The sequence below is a fragment of the Cydia strobilella genome, chromosome 10, assembly GCF_947568885.1.
Source record: "Cydia strobilella chromosome 10, ilCydStro3.1, whole genome shotgun sequence".
Taxonomy (NCBI): Eukaryota; Metazoa; Arthropoda; class Insecta; order Lepidoptera; family Tortricidae; genus Cydia; species Cydia strobilella.
The window spans coordinates 2,553,036-2,572,413 of record NC_086050.1 but is presented as its reverse complement, the minus strand read 5'-3'; the positions used below and the strand labels follow the sequence as shown (position 1 = coordinate 2,572,413).

The following is a 19,378-nucleotide window of genomic DNA, read 5'->3' as shown; positions in this document are numbered from 1 at the left end:
TGCGAGCATATTAGTAAAGATTTTTTGAAATACAACCCCTACACCTCATTTGTAATACACTGGTGAATTTATTAAGGGGATATTAATAATGGCCGCCATAATGCCGCCACATCTGGTTGTGCCGATATTAAATTGTGTTATACGAGTAGGTTGGTTAGGTGTGTGCATCTCGCTCATTCTTACTTGATAAGAGCTAAGAGTTTTGAAATATTCACGGTTAGTTTCACTAGACTTATATTGACCGGGATATAGACCGTGATTACCTTTTGTATTGTTTTTGAGCTTCCAATGTTTCGACGCAGTTACATGCATCTTGTTCACGGGTCGTCGGGAACTCAAAAACGATACAAAAGGTAATCACGGTCTATATCCCGGGCAGACTTATCTGATAAGAGCTAGTTGAGCATATCAATAAAAGATTTTTGTAGTCGAAATACCGCTTCAGCAATGGATAACACGTGTAGGTATTAATTACAGTATATATGTAATTATCGTGATACGGTAGAACTAATTATTAACGAGACGCGTGACAAGTATATTTGGAGCCGCCTCGCCTTGGCGTTCCTGGAAGAAGCTAGTAATTATATATACTGAGTGTCTCATAGATAATGTCGGGTTCAATGTTCAGTTTCGTATATTAAATAATCATATTAAAAGAAACCTTAATATTGAAAATATAGCCCATAGTATTCCATAGTTTTAACCCAACGTTCAGCCAGCTCTTTGTCCTTGATAAAACCATTCTTTGGGCTTAGACCAAAGGTAGCTGAGCTACAAAAGAATGTATTTACTTAATTTTGTCTGTGGGAGAACAAGGTGTTTTTAGGGTTTCGTACCCAAAGGGTAAAAACGGGACCCTATTACTAAGACTCCGCTGTCTGTCTGTCCGTCTGTCACCAGGCTGTATCTCATGAACCGTCATAGCTAGACAGTTGAAATTTTGACGGATGTTGCCGCTATAACAAAAAAATACTAAAAACAGAATAATATAAATATTTAAGTGGGGCATACAACAAACTTGATTTTTCATGCCGTTTTTTGCGTAATGGTACGGAACCCTTCGTACGCGATCCCGACTCGCACTTAATAAAGTACAACAATTGCACTCTTTAGTCTTTACAGAACTAGAGAATTATCGTAACAGGTTACGAATTGTATAAATTGTGGTGTAGTAAGTTTTTAGTTACGAAACCCGACATTATTTATGAGACATCCTCAGTATTGTGGTAAATCCGTTCGCAAACAGGGATTCAAACTACATATTCCAAGATTTCGATGAAATTTTCGGCAAAATTGCGTTATCACGCGTATGCACTCAAAAGAAATCAAACGCCTGTGTAATTTTATGAGCAATTTCGATGAAATTGAGATATTTCTATCAACCTTATATTATAAATACAACTCTATAAATTGTATATACAGATGTCAATCACAATGAAAAAATCAAACGATGATCAACTCTGGTCAACGTGGGACTCGAACCCACATCCTTGGATTGCCGGTCCAATGCGTTACCAATTGCGCCAGCTGACCAAGTCCAAGGATGTGGGTTCGAGTCCCACGTTGACCAGAGTTGATCATCGTTTGATTTTTTCATTGTGATTGACTTCCGTATATACAATTTATAGATTGTAATAATGTGGTACGTCCCACAATAAAAAAGGAAAAATATATTAACATATAAATACAAGTATTGCATACGACCATTTACTGTTGAAAAGTGACAAGTTTTTGAGTCTGAATATGTTTTACCTCCGTAGTATTTATACTATTTCTCTCAACTGTTAGATACTTTGGTAAAACACGTAAAATATTACAGACAGAAATATTACAAATCTATTTACATCAGACGCGCAATTTTTATTTTCTAGTACTCTTGCTCGCAGAACTGATGGCCGGTGGGGCCGGAAGGTTCTGGAGTGGCGTCCGCGTACCGGAAGACGAACTGCCGGTAGGCCTCCAACGAGGTGGAGCAACGACCTGGTGAAGGTCGCGGGAATTCGGTGGATGCGAGCGGCACAGGATCGGTCGGAGTGGCGAGCCTTGGGGGAGGCCTATGTCCAGCAGTGGACGTCTATCGGCTGACATGATGAAGTAGCTACCTACTTTTCAGACATACATTATTTTCCTTTATTGTATTACCCTGTTTCTAGTACGTAACGTCTGTAAGAAGCAGATATAAATAAGAGGTCTCTAATGGACGCCTTAATGCGCCAGACGTTTTTACGTTTTACAAAAGGTTTTTGAAGTGCTCACGGCATCGGCATATTATTATGGAAACACTAATACCTATTATGGTTATGTTAATATGTTGACAACGTTTGGTATGCTCTTTTGGGGCATTTAATGAGTAATGGATTAGTATCAAATTAAATATATATATGCACCTAATTTTCATGCTTCACCGTACAAAGGATACAAAATTATGTAAGTATCTTGTAAGCTTCGTTGTCAAGAAAAACGTTGATTCCTGTAGAGTATATTAGATGGTAGATACTCCGGATTGTATGCTCTCTATGCTAAATTTCATGTCGGATGGCATGACAATGATCTCTCAAAAAATCTATAAAACCGTGAAAAGTGAAGAAGAAATGTCGGAAAGCGGACTGGGCTTCAAAGCAAGGCTCGGAACCCGGTTTTCCAGACCGTTATCATGTACTTGGCGCAAAACCTTTTAGTTTCGGTTACGCTCAAAAAACCGTTATTATAAAACTGTTTTTTAGGAGAAAACTTCCATAAAGTTCTTGTCAGATTAACCGGTTTATAACAATAAAAACCGGTTTCCTCCTATGTCAGTGTCTATGTTCTATTACGTGGCACACCACCAGGCCGGCTGGCCGTCTCGTCGCTCGTCAAATAGACCGGTTTATTTAGGTTACAATAAAGTTCTTAAAACGTTCGTGTTCTTATGAAAGTTCGGAGGAAAATCGAAATAAACCGGTATTTACCGGTATTTTATAAACCGGTTCCGAGCCTTGCTTCAAAGCAGCAGCTGAAAACGCAGCCGGGATAAACGCTAAGTTGAGATAGAAATAAAATTTTCAAACATTCATCTATTTTTCATGATCAGCCATTTTTGAGTGTTCGAGAACTAATATACATAACCATTCGTGCTAGTTAGATTAGTAATCAAGTATTATTGAACGGGGGTTCCCGTGATAGATGGTGTAAATTGAAAATGACATTGGTTCGACTTATTATTCACTAGGGAATATACCGCATTGTGACAAATAAACTAGCATTCGAATTAATATCAGACATCTAAGTAGAAATGTGCGATTAAAAAGTTATCACAAGTATTTATAATATAGGTACATACTATATACCTACATGGCAGCCCGAGGATCGTTAGGCTATATAATCTAATCAGCAGATTTGGCATTGGCACTCGTTTATACGAAAACGACAGTCATATCCTTCCTTTGTAGAAGGGAATCATGATATTGATGGGGATTAGGTATGTAGACTTCCTCAAGATTTTTTTCTTCGCCGTATATTTGTAAAATATACAATAATTCAAGACGTCAAGTTTAACAGTCGCATTGATTCGAATAATATCAAATGATGTTCAGTCAGCTGTAGAGATAGACTTGACCCCCCCACATAGAAATTTGTTTTACCTTATCTATTATAAATTACTAATTATATTATACTAAATGGGCTACTAATAAAATTGTACGAAGCGAGTTTGAGATATACGTTTTTCCTTAACAACCTTGTACAGTCATCACATATATCGGAGCGGTCAAGGTGCTCACAAATATCTGAACACGCCTCTATTGTCAAGGCTTTAGAGTGCGTGTTCAGATATTGTGAACACCTTGGCCGCTCCGATATATCTGATGGCGACTGAACTGTTTATTTAATAATCATTAGTCACAATACAAAAGGTAATCACGGTCTACATCCCGGTCAATATAAGTCTAATCATTAGAGGCATTTTCTATGAAAAGGGACCTTATTGTCGATGGCGCTTAAGCTGCACAACGTCGCGCGGCATTGTATTTATATCGGAGCATCGTTTATAATGGCGTAAGCGCCATCGACAATAAGGTCCCTTTTTATAGAAAATACCACATTAGTTCTTTGACTTCAACTTTGAAAAACGGTTTTCGGGTATGTGAAAGTATAAAATGACCGGCCACTGTCATTCGCTGTTTATTCGTGTGCAATAATGAAATTTAATTAAGCGTGGACGGAACGGCAGAAATAATCCGTACACAGCTAGATGTCTGGAGTCCAGACTCTGGACGCGTCCAAATTGATTTTTGTTTTACTGAATTGTCATTGTCAGATGATAATTGTCAATGTGGTTGTCGTTAAACAGAGGCTAGTCCAACAGCCTCTTAGCCCAGTGACTAAGTGACACTTAGTGACCCTCCCGTATAAGCAGGACTAGCAGGAGTTCCTGGGTTCGAATTTACTTCCCTTACAATGTCGCAATCTTTTTCTCTGTCGGTAATTTCGAAAACTGATTGTTAAGTCTTGTATGTTCTTCTTTCCGTTTAGTTCTTATGTTGTATGTATGGCCGCTAGAAGTTAAGAAATCGATGGTAGTTTTTTCGACAATCAAATGCCACTTTAAATGGCATATAAAATTGCCGGCTACTGTCATTCGTTTATTCGTGTGCAATAATGAAATTTAATTAAGCGTGGACGGAACGGCAGCAATAATCCGTAGACAGATGTCTGGACGCGTCCAAATTGATTTTTGTTTTACTGAATTGTCATTGTCAGATGATAATTGTCAATGTGGCTGTCGTTAAACAGAGGCTAGTCCAACAGCCTCTTAGCCCAGTCGCCCAGTAGTGACACTAGTGACCCCCCTCCCGACGAAGCAGGACTAGCAGGAGTTCCTGGGTTCGAATTTACTTCCCTCATAATGTCGCAATGTTTTTCTCTGTCGGAAATTTCGAAAACTGATTATAAAGTCTTGTATGTTCTTCTTTCCGTTTAGTTCTTATGTTATATGTATGTCCGCTAGAAGTTAAGAAATCGATGGTAGTTTTTTCGACAATCAAATGCCACTTTAACTTTACTGTCATTCGTTTATTCGTGTGTAATAATGAAATTTAATTAAGCGTGGACGGAATGGCAGCAATAATCCGTAGACAGATGTCTGGACGCGTCCAAATTGATTTTTTTACGACGACCCGTTATAGCACAATAAAACTTGTTTATTTATTAACACTTGTAAGTCTCGAGTACTTTGCGAATAACACTATATTGTTTAATGGAAATAAACATGTAACAAAATCTAGTATCTTTGTTTATGGTACCTATCTACTCGTAATTTATGATTACATCGCCCTGTTAACCGTTAAGAGAATTGCAAGACCAGTCAACTATTTCACTCGACAATTGTCATCAGTACTCCTATTTTATTATTCCGTAGACTAAAATGACATTTCATGTGGTACTAAGAAATGTCATGTCTTACACATGAAACGTCATTTTAGTCTACGGAATAAAAAAACAGACTGACGTGACGTACGGCGTTTGTGTCAAGTCTCATGTCGGATGGGATTTTGAACAGCGCGCCAAGCGGGACGTTTTGGAAACTCAAAATCCCATACAAAATGAGACTTAACGTAAACGTCACGTCACGCTATAGAATGAAATTTACACTAGGGGTAAGTACAGACAGTGACGGATCCCTGGTCGTGTTTATGTCACTTGTCATATCATGCGTCACTTTCGCACTTACGTACTTGTTAGAGCGTGACAGGTATGGTGACAAATGATAGATAGCCGTCCATCTTAGCCCCGCTGTACATTTCTGTGCCGGCAAGTAACGACAGCATCTAGAGCCAATGTTTACTTCTTGGGAGAGCAATGTACGGTACAGTGATGACATTGTCAGGTGACAATTGTCAGCGTGATGAAACAGGGGCCAATCGGGCCAGAAATAATACATGGTTTTGGGTTACTGATTAAATCGTTTGATAGAGTACAATCAATACGTTGATACAAACATGCATGAACTCATAAGGTCTGTTTTTTTTATTCCGTAGACTAAAATGACGTTTCATTTGTAAGACATGACATTTCTTAGTACCACATGAAATGTCATTTTAGTATACGGAATAAAAAAACAGAATTTAGTAAAAAACATTGCCAATTGTGGCGTCTCCTCTGTCACTGGCAACGTCGTGCCACAAGATTGTAACAGATGGCGTTAGCACGTTCTACATCGAGCTTACGGAGTTCCGATTGACATATTACTATATATACAACTCCTAACTAACTCTCAGTGGACTTCGGTCCCCGGCACAAAACATACCTGGAGAGATTACTCTCTATTGGCCTTCTCTACCTACCTCTACATTATCACACCAATCAAACTACTTCAGAATATCAACAACAATATTTTGTGCGATATTTATCAATGTAGGTACAGATACAGGTCATATAATTATTTTAAATATATGGACTTATTTACAATGACTTCATTTCTGCTCAAAACAAACGTTGGCAATGCCAACTTGGCATCATTCTAAAATAAGTAATAAGTAATATACAATTAACTTCACATTAAAATACCTCGTTCTCACAGATGGAACCCATATAACAGTGTTAAACGCATTCAATCCCACAGATAATGTAAATATTTAAAAACAAAATGCAATATTTGTTTACGCGCAGCAGATTCCAAAGAAATCCATTGGGAATGTGTTTAGTCTGTGGCCACAGTTAAAATATCATAAGCGCCGTTCGTTTCCATGGTAACATTCGACGTTAGTCTTTTAGATATCTATAGAAGTAAAATTGTCATCTCTTTTGTTTTACTTCAGAGTGAAAAGGATGGCAGATGAATGCGTTGGCGCATGTAATGCGTTCAAGTGCTAAAGGTTATTATTATTAGTGTTTACTACAATGTTGGGAACTTGGGAACATTAATTTGAAAGACTGTTTTAGAACATTTGGATGTTTGTCAAATATTTAAAATTGCGGTTGCGATACGTGTTGTTTGCATAAATAGTTATACAATCGCATGTTATATTTTAAATATTATAAAAATAAATACACTGGAGGCCTCAGGATTTTTTTTTCTTCGTATACTTATGACATTTAATTCGGTTAATAGTATAAATAGTAGTGTGTCTACTTAAAATAACACAAATTAAAATATTTTCATAGAAAGTAATTTAATTTTGTTCTTAGAGTACCTATTAATGCATATAATACCGTTATTTCTTAAGTTAAAATGTCATACCTACATACGCTTTTCCTGTATTTCTTTTAATCAAAACATACCTGTAACAAAAATAACACTCATAAATAACACAATAGTTAGATTAGTACTATTTCTGAAACTGACACAAAAAAAACGATCGGTCAAATGACAATTAAGTTAAGCAAATGAATCAAAACGTGCAATTTTTTACGTAAAGGGGGCCACTGACTATCAGTCCGCCGGACGATATCGGCCTGTCAGTTAGAACAAAAATTTGACAGTTCCGAACAACTGACAGGCCGATATCGTCCGGCGAACTGATAGTCAGTGGCCCCCTTTACGTAAAAAATTGCAATTGACAGCCCCTTTAGTTAATGCGTGCATATATCAAAACTAGCAAATCGTGAATACCGTTCATACTCGCACCGTATCAAAATTAAACCACGCCAGGCAACGGAACCTTCCATCATACAGATAAGTTTAAAACCTACCCGCGTCAGAACTTAGGTAATTTACAACACTGTACCTCAATTCCAAAAAGCACTAAACGCCCACAAAGTCCGTATATAGTTAGGACACAACCACTCATTTTCAAAACGTGCTAAACGCATGTAAGTCCGTGTCGTCAAGTAAAAGGTACCACATTGTCGTTTACCATAAGGGGGAAATTTGCTTGCATCTCTATACGAATAACCTGTCAGAGCGTCCTTGTGGTAAGAGACAGTGTGGTACCTTTTACTTGAGAACGACAATAGTTGGGACGTTTAGCTTTAGGGTTATGACGCGAAAACAGCTCCAAAACGTAATAAGTGCGAAGAACCAGTGTGAAGTTAGAACGTTAGGCTTTTAGGGGTGTGATGTGAAAAAGGGCAGGAAACAGTAGAGAGCATGATGTATGTGCAGGAAGCTATGCGGCGGCAACCCTTATGAGACATGCTTGCCTGGTACATTTACACATAGTACATACGCCATACTCGAATATTTAGAGTATAATATGTTTGTGTACATGTATCTCTACATTCTCTACGAATGTGGATGGTTTACTAATTATAAGGTCATCTCGTGTGATGCGGAAGGGTCCTGGATTTTCCCCAGGCTACCATCCCCCCACACAGTCCTACCGCTCTAATTGCCTTAGTGTAATAGAGCCCATGTCAGGTTAAAAAAAACTATTGGGAATAATATAAACTTGTGTTTTGACCTAAGGTCTAAACGGGTACACCCGTGCCTGGCCTTTAAATTGGGGACTGTTTACACATTGATTTAGCCCAGGACCGGGATAAGTGGCGTACACGAAGAGAGGCCTATGCTCAGCAGTGGGCGATTGAAGGCTCGAATGATGATGATGATGATATTGCGTGTTCATACATTTGCCACTAAACTCAAGTAGCAAATGAACGCAATAACCACTAATAAATGTGTAAACTAGCACGAATAATGCCAGCCACACTTATCCGTGTGCCACACTTAGGGTCTCCCTCCATATGTCGACTTTTTCGCTCTTATTGCGCAGACATAAAGGTTTTTTCTATCGGCTTTTGTCGATTTCCCGTCGACATATGTAGGGAGACCTTATTGACCTTACATAAGGAATATTTTAACGTAGTAACGCTTTTTTTTAGGTAAAGAAAGTAATAAGTAGTGCTCTGTAGTGTCAGTTAGAACAAAAATTTGACAGTTCCGAACAACTGACAGGCCGATATCGTCCGGCGGAGATAGTTAGTGTGCCCCTCGTTTTCGCAAAAAGGCATTGATAACTGCATTAGTTAAGTGGGCGTAATGGTTATTGTAATTGTTCAATTTCGGTCTCTATTGTTCAAGTAATACAGTGGATGTGAAGTGCACGATATTAATGCAGCAAGGCGGTTATCACGCTGGTTGCGATTCGCACGCCTATGTTTGAGCGAGACAACGCTATACGTGTATTATAGCGACATCCCTCTCGCACATCGGAACGAGAGGTGTTTACGTTGCTTTTGATGCGGACGTTATGCAGTGCAAGGTCGGCGCAGGCGACCTCGCGCCAGCGCTGCATTCAATAGGGTTGGCAACAATTTTAAATTTAAATTAATTAATACTTCCGATACACGAATTATGACACTTCGCTCGATACAATTAATTCCCAAAGTAACCTCTAACTCGGACTTTTAATCCTACTTTACTCGGTTATTTATTATGTGATAAAAGAAGAAAAAACAATCTTAACATAAATAGTAATTTCATAGCTTTAGAATTTCGATGTTGTAAGGTAACGTTTTTAAAATAAATAAAAACCGACAAAATTCGATCAAAATTGACACTTGGCGCGTATGTTCTTTCCCGTTCTTTCCTGCGAAATGTGACAAAGACAGCGGCAAACCGATGGATCGGCCTTCATTGCGTAAGACATACTTTTGGCGCTCAGTGAGAACAATGAGAGCTACCGTTTTTGTGCTCACCAGTCGGCGCCAGGGCGCCACTGTAGATGTAGATCCAGAAAAACAGATCTCAAAATTCTTAATATACACAAAGGTATTTTAACGTCTAAATGTGTCATTTTTTGCATATATTTTAATTGGCACTCTTTTTAAACCACTAACATTAAAATGTATTGTTACCTATATCTATTGCCACAATTATGAAATTTATGAATAAGGAATGAAAATTCCCGATAAAAAGCTTGAAACTCCCAAAACTTCGATGCATTTGACATTTTGAAAGACCTTTATTTACACTAGCGCCCCTAGCGGCGAAATTAAACGCGGTAGCCCTCATTGGGGACGCCTAACTTTTGATTAGACACATATTTTAGTAATTACATAAAATGCATGTAGCGGTACGCTGCGAAGAAATGCAGTGCCCCATCCCCATTAAAAAAACTTTGGGACTATAACACAAACCCACATAGGTATGAGAGGAGGACCAGCATAGGTATATAGGTTGGTGATGATCAGGGCCCGTACATATCATGCCGTTGACGAAAAAATTACGTCACGCTGCATGCATTATTCCACTTAATATTTTCTGAATAATTAATAATTTGTCAACCTCCTTAGTTAACCGATATATATACTTTGTTAGTTCATTAAATAATATACAGGATGGCTAAAAAATAAGTGCATTCCCGTTGGCCAGGGAGGTTTTGAGATTATACTGAGCAACTTTTACTATGGACTAACCACGAAATCGCGAAAAAAAATTACCCTCCCAAAGAAAATGGACCAGCAAAAAGTATGATACAACCAAATTTTTTTTCGCGATTTCGGGGTTGGTCCCATAGTAAAAGTTGCTCAGTATTATAGTTATTCTGTGGTATTATCTCAAAACCTCCCTGGCCACGGGATTGCACTTATATTTTAGTCACCGTGTTTATTTTAGATTTTTAAGTGTATTAACAAGTATTTATTTCTCTACGCGTCAATAGATTATATATCTCAATTTGTAGAGTTATAAAAAAACTTCCTTTATGTTAAATTACGTCATTTTTGCGTCAATGGCATGACATGTACGGGCTCTCATGATAATAGTTACTATAAATATTGTTATCTATAATTTTCACATAACTGACAAGTGCTTGCTAACCCTACAGACTGAAGGTCGGCATAGCGGAGCGCTGTTCTACATCACCCATGCGTCACCTCCACCAGATGGCAACACCAGCATACCTACGTACAAAAGTACAAATTAATTATACTTAATCGAAACTACAAAGCAAAACTATGCTATGGGTCAATTCACTTTCAGACAAGTACTCGAAAAACAATCGAACCGAGTCGCAATTGCAAAAAATGTCAAATGTCTTCAAATCTCTTCAATTAATATAAAAATAAAACCAATTTACTTTTTAACTTATCCTAGGGTAAAGAGTAATAGGGCCGGATCCGTCCGCACTGATTTCTGTTTAAAAAAACTTTTAACTATAAAAAAATCTGAGACTCGAGCATATTACTAGATATTCGAAACTTACTTTATAGGTATATACACGGTGGCAAAAAAATAAGTGAATTCCCGTTGCCAGGGAGGTTTTGGGATTATAACCTCCCTGGCAACAGGAATTCACTTATAAAGTCGAATCCAGAGGCGCTAACATGGTTGCATTTTTATCACTTGTCATGTCATGCGTCACTTTCGCACTTACATACTTGTTAGAACGTGACAGGCATGATGATAGATGATAAAAAACCGACCATATTAGCCCTACAGGTAGCACAATCGTGCACTGACCCCCAACAAAGCCGATAATCCGATATAATATCAAGATCCGGCAAAAACAACACCTACTAAAATAAAGCTTTCAATGTCAATGTCAAACTACATACACGTGGATTGCGAACGTTTATCTAGAGCAAGCGAGGCATCGTCTCGTGAGAACCAGAATGAGAATGTGTTATAGTTTGTCAAAGGACTGTCTCATTTCAAACATAGACAGAGAGAATCATACTATCTTTGTCATACACTAGTACTAGCACCCAAAAGAAAAGGATGAGTAAAGTTTTTTTGTTATACCAACCATACCAACTATAGATTTCTTACGCCCAAAACTTAAGGTGCCGTAAGTTCAGAGAGCGGAGTTTTTGAAAAATCCTACCGCTTTTTTAAGAGGCCCAATGACTATCAGTCCGCCGGACGATATCGGCCTGTCAGTTAGAACAAAAATTTGACAGTTCCGTGACAGGCCGATATCATCCGGCGGACTGATAGTCAGTGGGCCCCTTTAGATCACAATACGGTTGCCAAAAATTTTAATAGCAATCTTGAGGATTTTCTCTAGTGACTTCATCAATTCGAACCCCGGTTCCGCCTCCTTTCTCGATAAAAAAAAACTCACGAACATAGGTATAAAATGCACTTTAAAAATTTGTAACAGTTTTTGCACTAAAGCTAAAAATATGAAATGCATGAGCACAATTTGGGGCAAGGCAAGAGTTAATAGGTATCTCATAGGTAAGCGTGCTCCACCGTAGACCACAGCATCACTTACCATCAGGTGGGACCGTGGTCAAACGCCTGCCTATTCATCATAAAAAAAAAAAAAAAACCTAAAAATGCATAATTTTATTTTTGATCGAACTCGTCACTTACTGGTTTTTTTTGTTAAAACTTACATCGAATTAAAATTCAAAAACATGATCGGTCCCGAGCACGCACATCCATCTCGCTCACGCGTAAGCTCAGTGAGAGGGAGAGAAGAACACGAACCGAAGGTCTTAAATCTACATTGGTCCGCTTGAGCGTTCGATATAGTAGGCATTGGAAATATTATCACAGCTGTGCCTACATAACAACCGAATGTAGGTCGTATTGCGTAGTGATAGCGTTTATTTTTTAATGTAGCTGGATAAACGAATTAAATTTATCAGTGACGTAGGCGATAAGGTGAGTAGGTACACTTTCTATTGTGTGTGCCACATCTTATCCGATATAGCAAAAAACGCCGTATGTTATGTCATGTCACGTTTTGATTAGTTTTTTAACTATTAATTAATTGTTAAGCAAAGAGCTGCCCCGGAAAATAGTTTATGATTTCAAGATCATTATATTATATTATATCTTTCGAAATTTTAAATAGATGTCTTAAATGTTCATGCTAAGTTTCGTTTTTGCCCAGAACGTGCGTTGTGGAATGAGCTAACTTCTGAGGTGTTTCCCTTGCGCTATGACATAGGGTTCATCAAGGACCAGGTATTTAGGGTTCTCAAAGGTTGGCAACGTATAAGTGGCACCTATGATGTTGCTTATGTCCATGGGCGGCGCTGACTGCTTCCCATCAGGTGGCTCGTCTGCTCGTTTGCTTCCTATTACATAAAAACGAAGCATGTCGTTTTAAAATGAGAGCTAAGCTAAACCGAAAACAAACTAGAACCGAAATAGGACTGTTTTAAGAATATATTTTATGGTGAAGGTCATAATCATAAGTAAATATTTTCAATGGCTGTTATACCAGATTTATAGATATCTACCTAACTAAATCCTAGACAACGTTTCTTGGACCACTTAATAGTTTCTTTTTAATTATTCTTTTCACATTTCTGCGATATATATCTATTACTACACCTATTTCAACTACAATAACACATGTTTCTAAGATCTGATGTTTTTCTTTTTAATACGTCCCGCCGAGTTTCTCGGTATCTTCTCGGGGCTGTGGTGAAGGGTTCTAACCAGTACGGATATAATTGGTCGTTCTTGTCTACGTGACAACATGATAAAACGGTGTCCGTCACTTTCAATCCCACAGTGTTAAAAAGTGACGGTCATTTTATCTCGCGGATACAGGCATCCATAAAGGGGCCCACTGACTATCAGTCCGCCGGACGATATCGGCCTGTCAGTTGTTCGGAACTGTCAAATTTTTCTTCTAACTGACATGCCGATATCGTCTGCCCCCTTTATACGCCTGCTGTGGTAGTTTTTGACATACATAAGTGCATTGTAATGTGTCTAATTTGAAGGATAAAGACGTTCACTTTTTCAATAGGTACAAGGCTTACTATTTACAAGCCCAATAAGGGCATTCAAACAAGCCGACTTACACGACCTATAGCAACTCGAAATGTAATGTCAGACAAATGCCAAGGAAGCCCAAATGCCTATATTAATAAAACATTAGATAATTACCTCACAACAACACCATCAATTGATTTTAACCTTTATAACCTTGAGAATACGATTGGAAATTACTTTTTTATATGTCAGCACAGAATAACTAATAGTAGTAATAGTTACGATTAATCTTGTTAGTGATTCGCGCTGACGGTTGAAACGTTTTTTAGACGACAAGTCAAATTTAGTTGATTAATATCCCATTCGGATGTGTAGCTGGCACGTTAGATTTATCATTTTTTCCTCCGAGATGTTTTTGTCGTGAGGTAGAGGTGCCAGTATTGGACAGTTGCGAAAGTGAACCGAGTAACGGTTTTTGTGACTGATTTTGGGATACATTTTTGGCAAACAAAAGTAATAGCTATATTTGATTTAAGCAAGTTAGCTTTCTGTTCTTTACAGTATTGTACTACTAAACGGCTGTCAAATATAATTTTAAGTTTATGTTAGGATTACGTCTTATGTTGCGAAAATACCATTTAGTTGAGGTTATACTGCGCTTGCAGTTGCAGGCAGTTTTAGTTTTGCCAGTAGCCGCTGGCGCTAGCAGCTGCAAGCTGGTTTTTGACAGATGGTATGGTCGCATTCATAGTTATTAATTGTCTATGGATTTGTTTGTTTGTTTCTTGAATGTTTTTCTTTTTTTTTTCTTGTATACTTGTTTTTTTATTTTTGTTTGTGCTCTTCATGTACTTATTTCTTTTTGGTTTGGTTAATATGTTTGTATATAATTAGGTATTCTTTGTGTGTATCTTTGTAATGTTTTAATATGTATCTTTGTGTGTTTTAATATGTAGGTCGTGGCATCACCGAATGGGCCCTACGGAAGACCAGCGCTGGCTTTATAGCTAGCATTATGCTGAGTTGGGTCCATTTCGTGATGCACACTTGATGATCTCTTCTTTTCTTGCTGTTGTTGTCTGTACATGTTTGTACTTGTGTTGTGGTCGTCACGAATAAATGTCTTTTTTTATTGAAATATTATAGTTTTTGTACATTAATATGTTTATAGAGTTAGACCAATAAAAGTCTGCAACGAATTTGATAACACACGCAGTGCAATTGTTATATACGTCATAATTTAATAGAAGTTCGTCGTTTAAAATAACACTTGCACTGAATGTGCTATCAAATGTATCTCTCACTCTCTGCTTCAATCTTCATATATGTAATATGCATTATCCTCGCAAGGCCCACGTTCCTTCCAGTAGTACAAATTACTTCAATTCAATTTAAACCCTTTCAATTGAAACAGAGTTATATTTCTTTATTTTCTTATTTTTTTATTTCATTTTATTTGAAAACAAAAAATATTTAATAACCTTATTTCTTTTAGTACTGATTTCAAATTAAACTGACAATTTTTGTATGGCCTTAAGTAGAATTGTCATGAAAAACTAATGAAAACTATTGAACATTTTCTACTAGTACTCAATTCTTAAGACTATCTCTTTCTACACCTGGTAATTATTTTAAAAACTGTCCACCACTGGTGCACTGACCAAGATTTCGTCAAAATGTTTTGTTTACTGAATGCGTGGACTGTGACGTCACAGGAGAGTGACAGGTGTTATGTAGGCTATGACCTTGACAGGAATAGATCAAATAATGCACGAGAAGATATGATATTTTTATAATTAATAATTAGCTCGGGGCACGGCACGATTGATGTTTAAAAGTAGACCAAGTGTGAAGGACTTATTTTTATGTCAATGAAAAACAAACATTTAATTTATAATTAAGAAGGGTGTTTTTGTAATATTTATTTAGCAAATAGGTACTTTATCGTTAAAGTGGAATATTTTCACGTAGTTATAGATGTTATACAGATGTTACAACGACTAAACCAGGTCATTCATATAGCATCAAACCACGCTGTTATCTAATAGCCCACGGGGACTAAAAATAGAATAATTGGTTAATCTATGCAACACCCGTTATATTGACTCAGCTGTATTCTCGTCAGAGCAAAAATGTCGTATCTATGCAGATACGAGATACGAGTTTTCATTTAGTAAATAAAAACTTTTTAAATATACTAGATATCATAGTATGAATCTTCTCAGTGCGCGTGACACACGCTTAGACACAATGGCCATGCGCTCAGACACAATGGCCGACCCCTCGTAAAATCAACAATGGCTTTTGTTGAACAGATTAGGGTCTTAGGCGTAAAAATCATTTGAGAAAATTCATACTATAACAGGCCAATTCGAACGTGCACCTGACATTTAACCGATGTTAAAATGATATTGGAATGATATCAGTTACTCGTAGCTGTCATTCACGCGGGCGTCTGCTACAAGTTGTATTTAATACAAAAAAAAATTAGCAAGTAGAAGTTTTACAAGAATTGAAGGTATTAGTTTTTACGAAACCGACTGCCATCTGACCTTCCAACCCAGAGGGTACACTAGGCCTTATCGGGATTAGTCCGGTTTCCTTACGATATTTTCCTTCACCGAAAAGCGACTGCTAAATATCAAATGATATTTCGTACATAAGTTCCGAAAAAACTCATTGGTACGAGCCGGGATTTGAACCCGCGACCTCCGGATTGAAAGTCGCCCTTACTGCTAGACCACCAACGCTTTACATACAAAACTGTATGTTACGTAAATATTCATGCAAAGATTCATGTAATTTCAAAATGTCGTTTTAAAGTGAGAGTATGCGGCTAGGTTCGTGTGACCCTTAATATCTTACACACTATCGTATCATTCTTATCAAGATCGTCACTGCTCAGTGTTCACTAATCATCAGTAGTTAGGTACATAAGACAAATGTCATTTCGACCTCTAGCACAAACAAACAGCTTTATCAGACACGCGGCGAAAGTCGATAACTGATATCCATAACCTCACTGATTGTAACATATCTTGTATGTAGTGAAGATGGAGCAAATTATGTTACACAATTTTGACACTATGAAACAATCCCTAGTCCTTAATAATATTATACATGCGAAAGTAACTCCGTCTGTCTGTTACCTCTTCACGCTTATACTGCTGATACGATTTAGATGAATTTTGGTACTTTTTTGGTGTTTTTATCAATCACCATCGCGGGCACAAGATACTTTGCTTACCTATGTATATGAAATCATCATATTAATCTTCAATTTACGAGCAATTAACTGGATCACATTTACTTCAAACTGTTTATGCGCTTTTATCATTTATCACCATAGCCGTCACTTTATAGATTACCCATATAATTGTAAGTCCCCGCAGGCGAATCATGGATGGCTTTATCCACGTGTTAAAATGTCACTTTTATCACCACGCCATTGAAAGATACGGACACTGTCTTTATCACGCTGTCACGTAGAATAATACGACCACCATATTCGTAAAAAGAGACGAATGACACGATAGAAGAAATTTCAACTATAGTCAAAAACTTTCAATCTAAAACTATTTTATTATTTTCAAAAACTTCCAATCTAGAACTGTTTTATATTCTATACCTGGAGGTCAATTCTATTTGTCGTGGTTTTGATACGAACTTGACGATCGTCTTTCAGTACATTTCGCATGCACCAATCTTCAAAGCGATCTTCAAGGTCGTATCAATACCATAACAAATTGTGAAATCTGAATCGGGATCCTATACGAAGCAGTTTTATTTTATGAAGCCATCCTCCAATCAGCAGGAACTCGGATCAGCAGAATAAGGGATGAACAGCAACGATAAACCCCTTGAAGACGTAAAGGCGGGTCGAAATACGCCAGGAGCAGATTTCTAGATCAAGTTAGGTCACAGTCGTACTCGTGGGCAGTAGGTTCACTCTCATACGAATAAATCCATACTAATATCCATACTAAAGCGAAAGTGTGTCTGTCTATCTGTTACCTCTTCACGCTTAAACCGCTGAACCGATTTAGTTGAAATTTGATATAGATAGTTTGAGTCCCGGGGAAGGACATAGGGTAGTTTTTATTCCAGAAGTCCTCCTATAAGGTGGTGAAATGGGAGGTGGAAGTTTGTATGGGGAATCTATAAAAAGCAGATTGGATAAAAAATAAGCTACTCAAATTACTAAGCACGCAGACGCGGGCAAAAGGTAAATATTTTTTACGAACACGGGACTTAATGGCGTATAATTAAGTTTTAAAATTACCGGTGTTTCGAGGACGGCGTTGTCCCTGACCTCGGAGCTAGCCAGTATTGGCTAAAGTTGACATCAACATCTTTACCGCACTTGGTCTTGTTTATCAACTTCAACGTTTTGCATACCTACTATGGATGTTACTCGTTCGACGCACGACACTCACGATATTTGGTTTTACAACCGGCGATATTTGTTTATTAAATCCTGAAATTTTAAAACCAGTGTTGATAGTAAATGTTTCTTACATCCCTTACATAGACGTCTTTAGAAATAACATCTAGGACGAAAAAGGCACCAAATGATAAAGAATTTATAAAGCCATAAGTGTGTTACATGTTTTTGCTATTAAATCTAAAATCGACGCCATGGTTCCTAAGAACAGATTTCGCTATCTCTTATAGTTTCTGACTTCTCCATACTGACCCATTTGGATTCATCGCCCTGTATATCGTTGTTTGAGTAGCTACCACAAGCCTGCTTGAGCTTATCGTGGGGCCGTGGGGCTTAGTCAACTTGTGTAAAAATGTCGTATAAATATTTATTTATTTATAGTTGGTATTAATAATGTAAGAAGCATTTGTGTACATCGGTTACGTCCTTATAAAAGTGAAAAGAGGTTTATGGACCAAAATCAAGCAATGAAATGCAAAAGCTCTGCCTACTTCTTCCTAATACAAGCGTAATTGAATCAGATACTAAAAAAATCTCATTTTAATTCTCTCCAAATTCACTCTCTACCGTACAGATTTCAAAATGTTAGCATCGATCTGCCCGTTACGTCATTCCCGTACGCTCCGTTGGTCTCACAAGATGGATCACCGCTTCGCTTCCCTCCTAAAACGTACTAACTCCATGTACCATTCTTTCTGCATAAACCCAAAGAGGCTTATGCGACTAGTATGGCTATGGAGATATGACTTTTTGGGTTAAGGTGGTACGTACGTTTTGAGCTAGCTTTGCAATGTTTGTTCCAGTAGTTCCGAGGAGTTGAGAGCAATTTGAGATGGGTTATAATGGTTTCGATACATTAGCCCATAGGATGGCCTAAATACGAGACGGGACATTGATTACGAAAGACTTCGAGCTATGTGAAGAAGTAGGCAGCGATTAATCGACTAAACCATCTTGAGATTAAAAAGATATTGCGAATTCCTAACGACGTAACTTATTACACGTCCCTACTTACAAGATCAAAAATTTCAAAAATGTCTTGGAGTTGCTACATATTGTACGGAGGGATAACATAATTGAAAAATTTACAAAATGCTTGATGAATTTGACACAACTATAAAGTAAAATTAGCTTCCTGGTAAAATATTACTATATTGTTGTAGGTAAATATTATTAAATCCCAAGATTATCCTCTCATTAACTAAATATAAAGAACTCTAAAATCGATGACAAAAACGCCTGCTAGAAATATGGACGACCGTGGCAGTCTCGAATTGATTTTATAAAGCAACGATTCCATCATCTTTCAGACTTTAAGACCATCATTTGATCTT

At 37.6% G+C, this 19,378-nt stretch overlaps 1 protein-coding gene and 1 non-coding gene across 3 annotated transcripts in view; both read right to left on the bottom strand.

The window, feature by feature from the left end:
- Nucleotides 1–19,378, bottom strand: part of LOC134744676 (max dimerization protein 1-like) — a 445,229-nt gene that overhangs the window by 245,513 nt on the left and 180,338 nt on the right. The window lies entirely within an intron of this gene.
- Nucleotides 1,462–1,533, bottom strand: Trnaa-ggc (transfer RNA alanine (anticodon GGC)). Its single transcript has one exon. It is a non-coding gene; the product is annotated as a tRNA-Ala (tRNA).